General features: G+C 38.0%; 1 pseudogene; it reads right to left on the minus strand.

Annotated features, from left to right (window-relative positions):
- Positions 1 to 7,679: 7,679 nt before the first annotated feature.
- On the minus strand, positions 7,680 to 7,838 carry LOC115303047 (annotated as a pseudogene).
- Positions 7,839 to 8,479: the final 641 nt, after the last annotated feature.

Below are 8,479 nucleotides of genomic sequence, written 5' to 3' on the forward strand. Positions count from 1 at the left end.
AAATATTTTAAAACATTTGACAGGTCACTGACCTACTTCAAACATTTGTGGCTCTGCAGAATCTAGCAAACTAGACTTTCAGCATATGATTCCATCCCACTTTTCCTGTTTCCTGTAGGAAATAGTAAGTGTGAGGCACATGGGTGGCTCAGTCAGTTGAGTGTCTGGCTTTGGTTCAGGTCATGATCTTGTGGTTCATGCGTTCAAGCCCCACATACGGCTCTGTACTGACAGCTCAGAGCCTGGAGCCTGCTTCTGATTCTGTGTGTGTGTGTGTCTCTCTCTGTCCCTCCCCCACTTATGGTCTGTCTCTCCCTCTCAAAAATAAACATCTTCTAAAAATTTTAAGAAATAGTGTGGAGTGGCTGGTTGGCTCAGTTGGTGGAGCATGTGACTCTTGATCTCAGGATTGCGAGTTCAAATCCCATGTTGAGTACAAAGCTTACTTAGAAAAAGATAGTAAATGTGGAAATCTACCTTTGCATATCATGACTTTCAATAAAAATAGTAAATAAATAGATATATTCAAATAACGATGAGTACTATAAAGTCAATATACAGGGTGAGGAAAGTGAGCATAGGGAATGGTAGAGGTGGGAACATGGGTTATATTGGTCAAGGAAAGTCTCAAGGAAGTAAACTGTCAATAGGCTTGAATGAAGAGAGAGAACCAGCTCAAAGACCCAGAAAAATAGCATTCCAGACTTAGGGGACAGCAGATATCAAGGCCCTGAGGGAGGAACAGAGTGTCAGGATCACAGTGTCAATCACAGGAGACATTTAGTAGATCTAGACAGAGAAATAGGCAGGTACCAGGTTACAGGTAGAATTTAATTGGTCTGTGAAAATAGTTTGGATTTGAATCAGAGAAGCAAGAAATGATATAACATTATTTACACTTTAAAATATCACTATGTCAATTCTTTGGAGAATGGCGTTGTAGGAGGCCATTCTTTTGAGGGAAGAAATTAGGAAACTACGTCATGTTGTCCTAAGCTGTTGGACAGGAAATACTTCAGGAGCTATTGAAGCATGTATGGCAATTTTTCCTCAAATGTCTCCAGAACTTTATGCTCTCCAAGCCTTCTGTCTACTCTGCCTCCTGCTGTTAGCCAAAGCTGCCAGCCTCCTGCTATGACTGTCCCAGTCTGAACCTGTGCCCTGAACTCCAGTCTGGGAGATCCAGTTCCCTAAAGCATATTTTCAGAATGTCTGTCACCTATGACTCTACATAAGAAAATTATAAACTATTACCTTTGCCTTAAGCTTGTTTCTCACTCAGTGTTTCTCATTTGTAATAGCAGTTATTCATCCATTGGCCAAATAAAAAATCTGGGACTCACTTTGGAGTCTTCTCTCCCTTTGTTCCCACCTCCTCCACCAAATCACTACATTTCTCCATGGCTGCTCCTTTACTGTCTCTTGAATAAGTTCCATCCCCTTCATTTCTACAGTTACTGCCATAGTTTAAGCATTTATACTTTTTTTTTAATTTTATTTTTTTAAGTTTATTTATTTATTTTTGAAAGACCACACATGGGGGGAAGGGCAGGGAGGGAAAGAGAGAATCCCAAGTAGGCTCTGCACTGTCAGCACAGAGCCCAATGTGGGGCTGGAACTCACAAACAGGAAGATCATGACCTGAGCTGAAAGCAAGAGTTGATCGCTTAACCAACCAAGCCACCCAGGTGCCCTTAAGATTTTTCAAAGCAATCTCTATTTGAACTCACAACCCCAAGATCCAAAGATGCACACTCCACCAACTGAGCCAGCAAGGTGTCCTAGCATTTACCATTTCTTGATTGAATTATTATAACTGCCTCCTATTTGGTGTCTGTGTCTGGTCCTCATTCCAGGCTACAGTACAATTATACTTAGATGCAACTTCCAGAATTCAAGACTTATTTCAGCTCTCATTTTCCAGTTTAGAACCCTCAATGGTCTTCATTGTCTATGAAGTACCATTTAAACCCCTTAACATACAAAGCCCCCAAGACCCAGGCCCTACCTCTTTGTCTAGTCATGTCTCTAACCACATGAAACTGTTCCACAAAGGGACCAGGTTCTTTCTCACCTTCCCAATCTCCAAGACCCACTAGAAATCACTAGTGAAACTAGTACTCCAGAAAGTTCTGTCTCACCCTCATCAACAGAACAGTGTGAGGCCCATTCTGTGACTAGGCAAGGATGTATACCTTCCTTTAGTGTAGCACCTACCCTATCATTGTAATTATTCATTTGCTTCTCTGCACTTTCATCTCTATTTCTCTGGCATTTAGTATAGTAGAGGGTAGCAGGCACTTAAAAATATGTATATGCCGAATAAACAGTGAATCTGCCATTCATTCCTTTAAATCACTTTCCTTGTTCTAGATTAAGAAACTTCAGTGCTGGGGGCCTGGCTCTCTCAGCTGGTAGAGTATGCGACTCTTGATCTTGGGGATGTTAGTTCAAGCTCCACACTGGCTGCAGAGATTACTTAAAAAATAATAAAATCTTTTAAAAAAAGACATTTCAGTACTAAACTGGTTAAAGCATTATCCCTATTTACAGCGCGCACGAGCGCGCACACACACACACACACACACACACACACACACAAACAAGACATTTTAGGTAAGGGCCTGACAGTGGTTCTTCGAAACTTCTAGCATTAGTGGATGTTCTTTATGGTATTTTCCTTACTGCTCCAAGGTTTTTTCTACTTACTTCCAAATAGAGGTAGGGTTCTAGAAGACAGAGGTTGGCTAAAGTTTGACAGACAAGTGGGGCATTAGCACAAAATGTAGTCACTAAGGCTTTTTAGATCAATGTTTCAAAATAGCAGTGATGTACAGAAAAGCTATTTATACTTATATATAGATACACTTCCTAAAAATATTCTCTCTGTGGATGTATTCCTATTACTTGTATTTGAACTGAGCAGATGCCTAAAGAGTCTATGAGGAATAATAAATGGAATGTAGAATTTAGGCATCAGGAAATCTGGATTCTAATTAGCTTTTAGATTTAGGGGATATCAATTGACCTCTCTGGAACCTATTTTTTTTCCCATTGAAATGGGTATGTTGGGTATCCTTATATTTGAGATCCATGTAGCTATAAGAAAAGAACAAGGGTTAAAAAAAAAAAAAGATTCCCTTCCCCACCCAGCCACCTCCTCCCCCCAGGTTAAGAAGATCAAGTCAATTATAGAAGGAATTACACTGTAGCCTGCCAAGGACTACAAATCAACGATAAAATAATTGATAGAGTCAACAACTGTAACATCCTAGGACGAGTTAGAGGTGTAGAACTAAGTGAGGCAAATCTGGTTTTGTAATCTTCCACCTACTTTGCTCCCCTCTGGTTCTCCTCTTCTCTCAGGTATTGCCCTACCTCCCCAAGTGCCTTAGGGGATAATCCTGGTGTGGATGGTTAATACCAGTTTAAGGTATGATGAGCCCAGCCCCCACCCCTAGGATTTTGCTTCCCCCACCCCTTCTCTCCTCAGGAATTTGCATTTTAAGGAAGGCTTTTAAAGACACAAAAGAACCAAGATGTGACCATGAATGATAAATTTCAGATTAATAAAACTGAGCAAGGTGTTCCCTTTTTCTAAGAGCAGCAGACTAGGGTGTGTGTGTGTGTGTGAGCGTGCGTGTGTATTTGGGGAACAAGGAAAGGATAGATCAGCTAGGGAGGGGGAGGGGAAAAGAGTAGGGGAGAGGGAGGGAGGCAAACCATGAGAGACTCAAATACTGAGAACAAATTGAAGGCTGATGGGCGTGGGGGAGAGGGGAAGGAGGATGGGGTGGGGGGGGAACTTGTTGGGAGGAGCACTGGGTGTTATATGGAAACCAACTTGACAATAAACTATAAAAGAAAAAAGATAAAATAAAAAATAAAATGAATTGAAAAAAGAAATTAGGGAATTTAGTACCAGTTTGTATTCATTTTTATTTATTTAATAAGTACATTCTTACTATGATCTTTAAAAGAATACATACAATCTTACCTAATAAGAGTCCCTTATTCTTTTTTTAAGTTTTATTTATTTATTTTGAGAGTTTTATTTTATTTATTATTTAAGTTTTATTTATTTGTTTTTACTTATTTATTTATTTAATTTATTTTGTGAGTGGAGGGGGGCAGAGAGGGAGAGAGAAAATTCCAAACAGGCTCCACTCAGCACAAGGCCCAACACGGGGCTCCATCTCAGGACCGTGAGATCATGACCTGAGCAGACATCAAGAGTCAGACACTCAACCAACTGAGCCACCTAGGCACCAAAAGAGTCCCTTACTTCTAGTCTCACTCATTATAGTCATACTCTAATACCTTAACAAACACGAATCTGTCTTTCCAAGAACAAACACAGATTTTCATATCAGGTAGCAAATTGATAGGATTGTAATACTGAGCTCCCAGTAAGAGTGAAGCTGTATTAAAACAGAATTTGTGTTTTTTCAGGGAGGGATAAATTAAGCTAAAAACTGCCTTTATTTTAAATGATGCATATTAACCATGTAAGTTAAATGTATGAACAAGACAGGGTCCCTATGTAAAGTATCTAAGGTGAAAGGCTATTTATCAAACATTTTCAATTCCTTAGAAGCACTCTCAAATATAGTAGCTATTGAAATGTTAAATACAAAGTATCTCTCTGTTTATCAAAGCAGATCCCCAAATTGAGCCTACAAGAAAATATTTTCTAAGTAATTTATATGGTCTATAATAAAACTTAATTTTTTTCTATAATTCAAAAATTTTCATTAATTCACACTAACATAACTCCTTTCAGTCTTTCTTAAGTTTCTCCATGAAAAGTGTTAGATGTGTCTGTAAGCCATGGAAATTTTTAGAAAGAAAAGGATAGATAAGTAAGTGCAACCTTTGATATAATATCCTAAATATTACTTTATATGCTCAGTGATCATATGACCTTGCATGCATACTCCCCAGAGGTCTGGGTAAACAGAAGTCAGCGATGCCCGCCATTTGCTTTCACTGCCATAACAAATATGGCAATGTTCAGTGGAGATTTGCTCTTTCCAATGCCAATTTGATGAAGCCCAAATCTTGGCAACAACAGTGCACTTGTTATAAACATAAGACCAGGCTTGTGATTTGGGCCCATGTTGCTGTACCAGATGCCAAAACTGTGCTAAAGGACCACTTTAAGCCTCTGGAAACATCAGAAACCCTGAAAAGCTCCCAAAGCTCTGCTTGGTTGAATTGGTTTACTTAATTTAAAGCAAACCCCCACATCTATAGGCCAAGTGCCAGGCACATCACTGGGGACTCATAAATGGACAGGTCAGTGTTTATGTCTAAGAACTGAATTACGTGGATTGATATGGACCTACAAACTATCTGTGCAAAAGTACTACAAAAGAGATATGCATAGCATATCCAGAAGAGTTGTACAAGGCCCTACAGGCAGGGTGATACTGCATTTTAAAAATATGTTTTAAGAGTACTCTGGCATGGCAGGGATGTTCTAGGTGGGTGATACAGATTTTATAATAAGGGTTTTGAACTACAAAGGTGATGGGTAATCATGAGAAGATTATTTTTTTAATTCACTCTTTTTATTATTGCAAAATAGATTATTTCCTATAGAAAACAAAACAGAAGACACAAAAATTATACATAATCCCATCACATGGAGATAATAATAGCCAACATTTACTATTTATTAAATACTCTTCTAGATGCTCTTACATGTGTTGCATTCTTTATTCATTAAAACAACCCTGTGAAGTAGGTATAATTCCAATCCCTGTTTTGCAGACCAGGGTACTGAAACACAGAGGATATAAATAATTGTTCTAAATGTTCATAGCAAGTAAGTAGCTGAGCTAGCTCCAAAGATGACCTTCCCTTTTCAAATTTATTTAATCTATGTATTTATTTATTTTTGTTTTTCTTAAGGAGGCTTCATATCCCGTGTAGAGCCTAACATAGGGCTTGAACTCACAACCTTGAGATCAAGAACCAGAAACTTAAACGATTAAACCACCCAAGTGCCCAGATCCTCCTTTTTTTTTTACTTTTAGAAAGTGTGTAATTTCTTTTGAATTTTTTTAATTGTAGTAAAAATACATATAATTTACCAACTTCAATTTTTTAAGGAAAGGCCATATTTTTTCCATAGTGGCTACACCATTTAAGAATCCCACCAACAGTGCACGAGGGTTCCAATTTCCCTACATCCCTACCAAACTTCTTTTCTGCTTTTTTAATAGTAGCCATTTCAACAGGTGTAAGCTGAAATCTCACTGTGGGTTTGATTTTCATTTCTCTGATGATTAGTGATGATGAGTATCTTTTCATATTCTTTTTTGCCATAGTACATCATCTTTGCAGAAATGTTTATTCAAGTTGTTTGCACCTTTTAAAAATCTGGTTATTTGACTATTTTGTTATGGAACTGTAGTAATTCTTTTTTTTAAGATTTTATTTTTAAGTAACATCTACATCCAATGTGGGGCTTGATCTCACACCCTAAGATCAACAGTTGCACGCTCTACTGACTGAGCCAACCAGGCGCTCCCTAAAATTGTAGGAATTCTTTATATATCCTGGATATTAAGCTCTTTTCAGATATATGATTTGCAAATATCTTCTCCCATTCCATAGATTGCCTTTTCATTCTGTTGACTATGTTTTTTGATGAACAAAAGGGTTTTTTCCTTTCTTTAAAATTATAGTTGACACACAATGTTACATAGTTTCAGGAGAACAACATAGTGATTCAACAACTCTATACACTATGCTGCGCTCACCACAGTGTAGCCACCATCTGTCACCATGCAATGCTATTATAGTACTGGTCACTATGTTCCCCATGCTATAACTTTCAGATGAACACAAATTTTTAAGTTTCATGTAGTCTCATTTGTCTGTTTTTGCTATTGTAGCCTGTGCTTTGGCGTCATATCCAAGAAATCATGCCACATCCAATATCATAAAGCTTTTCTCCTTTCTTTTGGGAGTTTAATAGTTTAGGGTCTTATATTTAGGTTTTGAATACATTGGATTAATTTTTGCATAAGAGTCCACTTTCATTTTTTTTTTTTTTGCATGTGGATATCCAGTTTTCGCAGCACTATTTGATGAAGAGGCCACCCTTCCCCTGTAGTGAGCAAAGCTTGCCCTTATAATACACAACTAAAGAGATATATTACAAGGAATTGGCTAACTTGATTATAGAGATTAGCAAGTCCCAAGATCGGCAGGGTGACCCAGCAAGCTGGAGAACCAGGGGAGCCAATGATTTAGCCTCAGTAGCACCTATCATACTATATTCCATTATGCATATATATCGTTAGGATACAGGCCAGTCTGCTGTTCCAGAGACTCAAAATTACAGTGACTTCACAGGGCACCTGGGTGAGTCGGTTAAGTGTCTGGCTTCAGCTCAGGTCATGATTGCATGGTTCATGGGTTCGAGCCCCATGTCGGTCTCTGTGCTGATAGCTCAGAGCCTGGAGCCTGCTTCAAATTGTGTCTCCCTCTCTCTCTGACCCTCCCCCACTCACACCGTGAGGTCATGGCCTGAGCCAAAGTAAGAAGTTTAACGGACTGAGCCACCCAGGTGCCCCTACCATGCAGTTTTTTGGGGTTTTTTTTGTTTTTTTTTAAAAATAGTTTATTGTCAAATTGGTTACCATGCAGTTTTTAAAAAATATATTGTTGGGTCTCCTGACTGGCTCAGCCAGTAGAGCATGCAATGCTTAATCTCAGGGTGGTAAGCTCAAGGCTCAGGCCCTATGTTGCCTGTACAGCTTGCTTTTTTAAACTGATAAGAACAGATACTACACTTGAGCTTAGCCAAAAAGCCAGGAAGTGATGGCTTACTTTAAAAAAAAAAAAATGATGTCTTCTACTTTAAGACACAAAACAGATGAACATAAGGGAAGGGAAGCAAAAATAATACAAAAACAGGGAGGGGGACAAACCATAAGAGACTCTTACATATGGAGAACAAACAGAGGGTTGGTTACTAGAGGGATTGGAGGGGATGGGCTAAATGGGTAAGGGGCATTAAGGATTCTACTTCTGAAATCGCTGTTGCACTATATGCTAACTTAGATGTAAATTAAAAAAAAATTAAATAATAAAAAATGGTGTCCTCTGACTTCAGAAGTAGTTTACTAAAGAAAACAGTTAAATAGACCAAATATTAAGGAAAAAAATAAGTAAATAAATAATGAAAATCAAACTACAAAAGAATATTTTCATAATATAATTTGATGGGTTTCTTTAAAAGGTGGCAGAGTAAGATATATATATATCTATAAAGAGAGGGAGAGATAGTGTGGGAAAGAAGAAACATGCTTGAAGGTAATGTGTGTGTTTTCATATCCTTTTAAATTGTTTAATTCTTTTTATCATATATCACTTTTATCAAAAAGTAAAAAGAAAACTTTACATTAAAAAAATTTTTTTGAAGATAGGCAGGGTGGCACCCTGGTGGTTCAGTCCTAAGCAT

Source organism: Suricata suricatta, chromosome 9, assembly GCF_006229205.1.
Source record: "Suricata suricatta isolate VVHF042 chromosome 9, meerkat_22Aug2017_6uvM2_HiC, whole genome shotgun sequence".
Lineage (NCBI taxonomy): Eukaryota > Metazoa > Chordata > Mammalia > Carnivora > Herpestidae > Suricata > Suricata suricatta.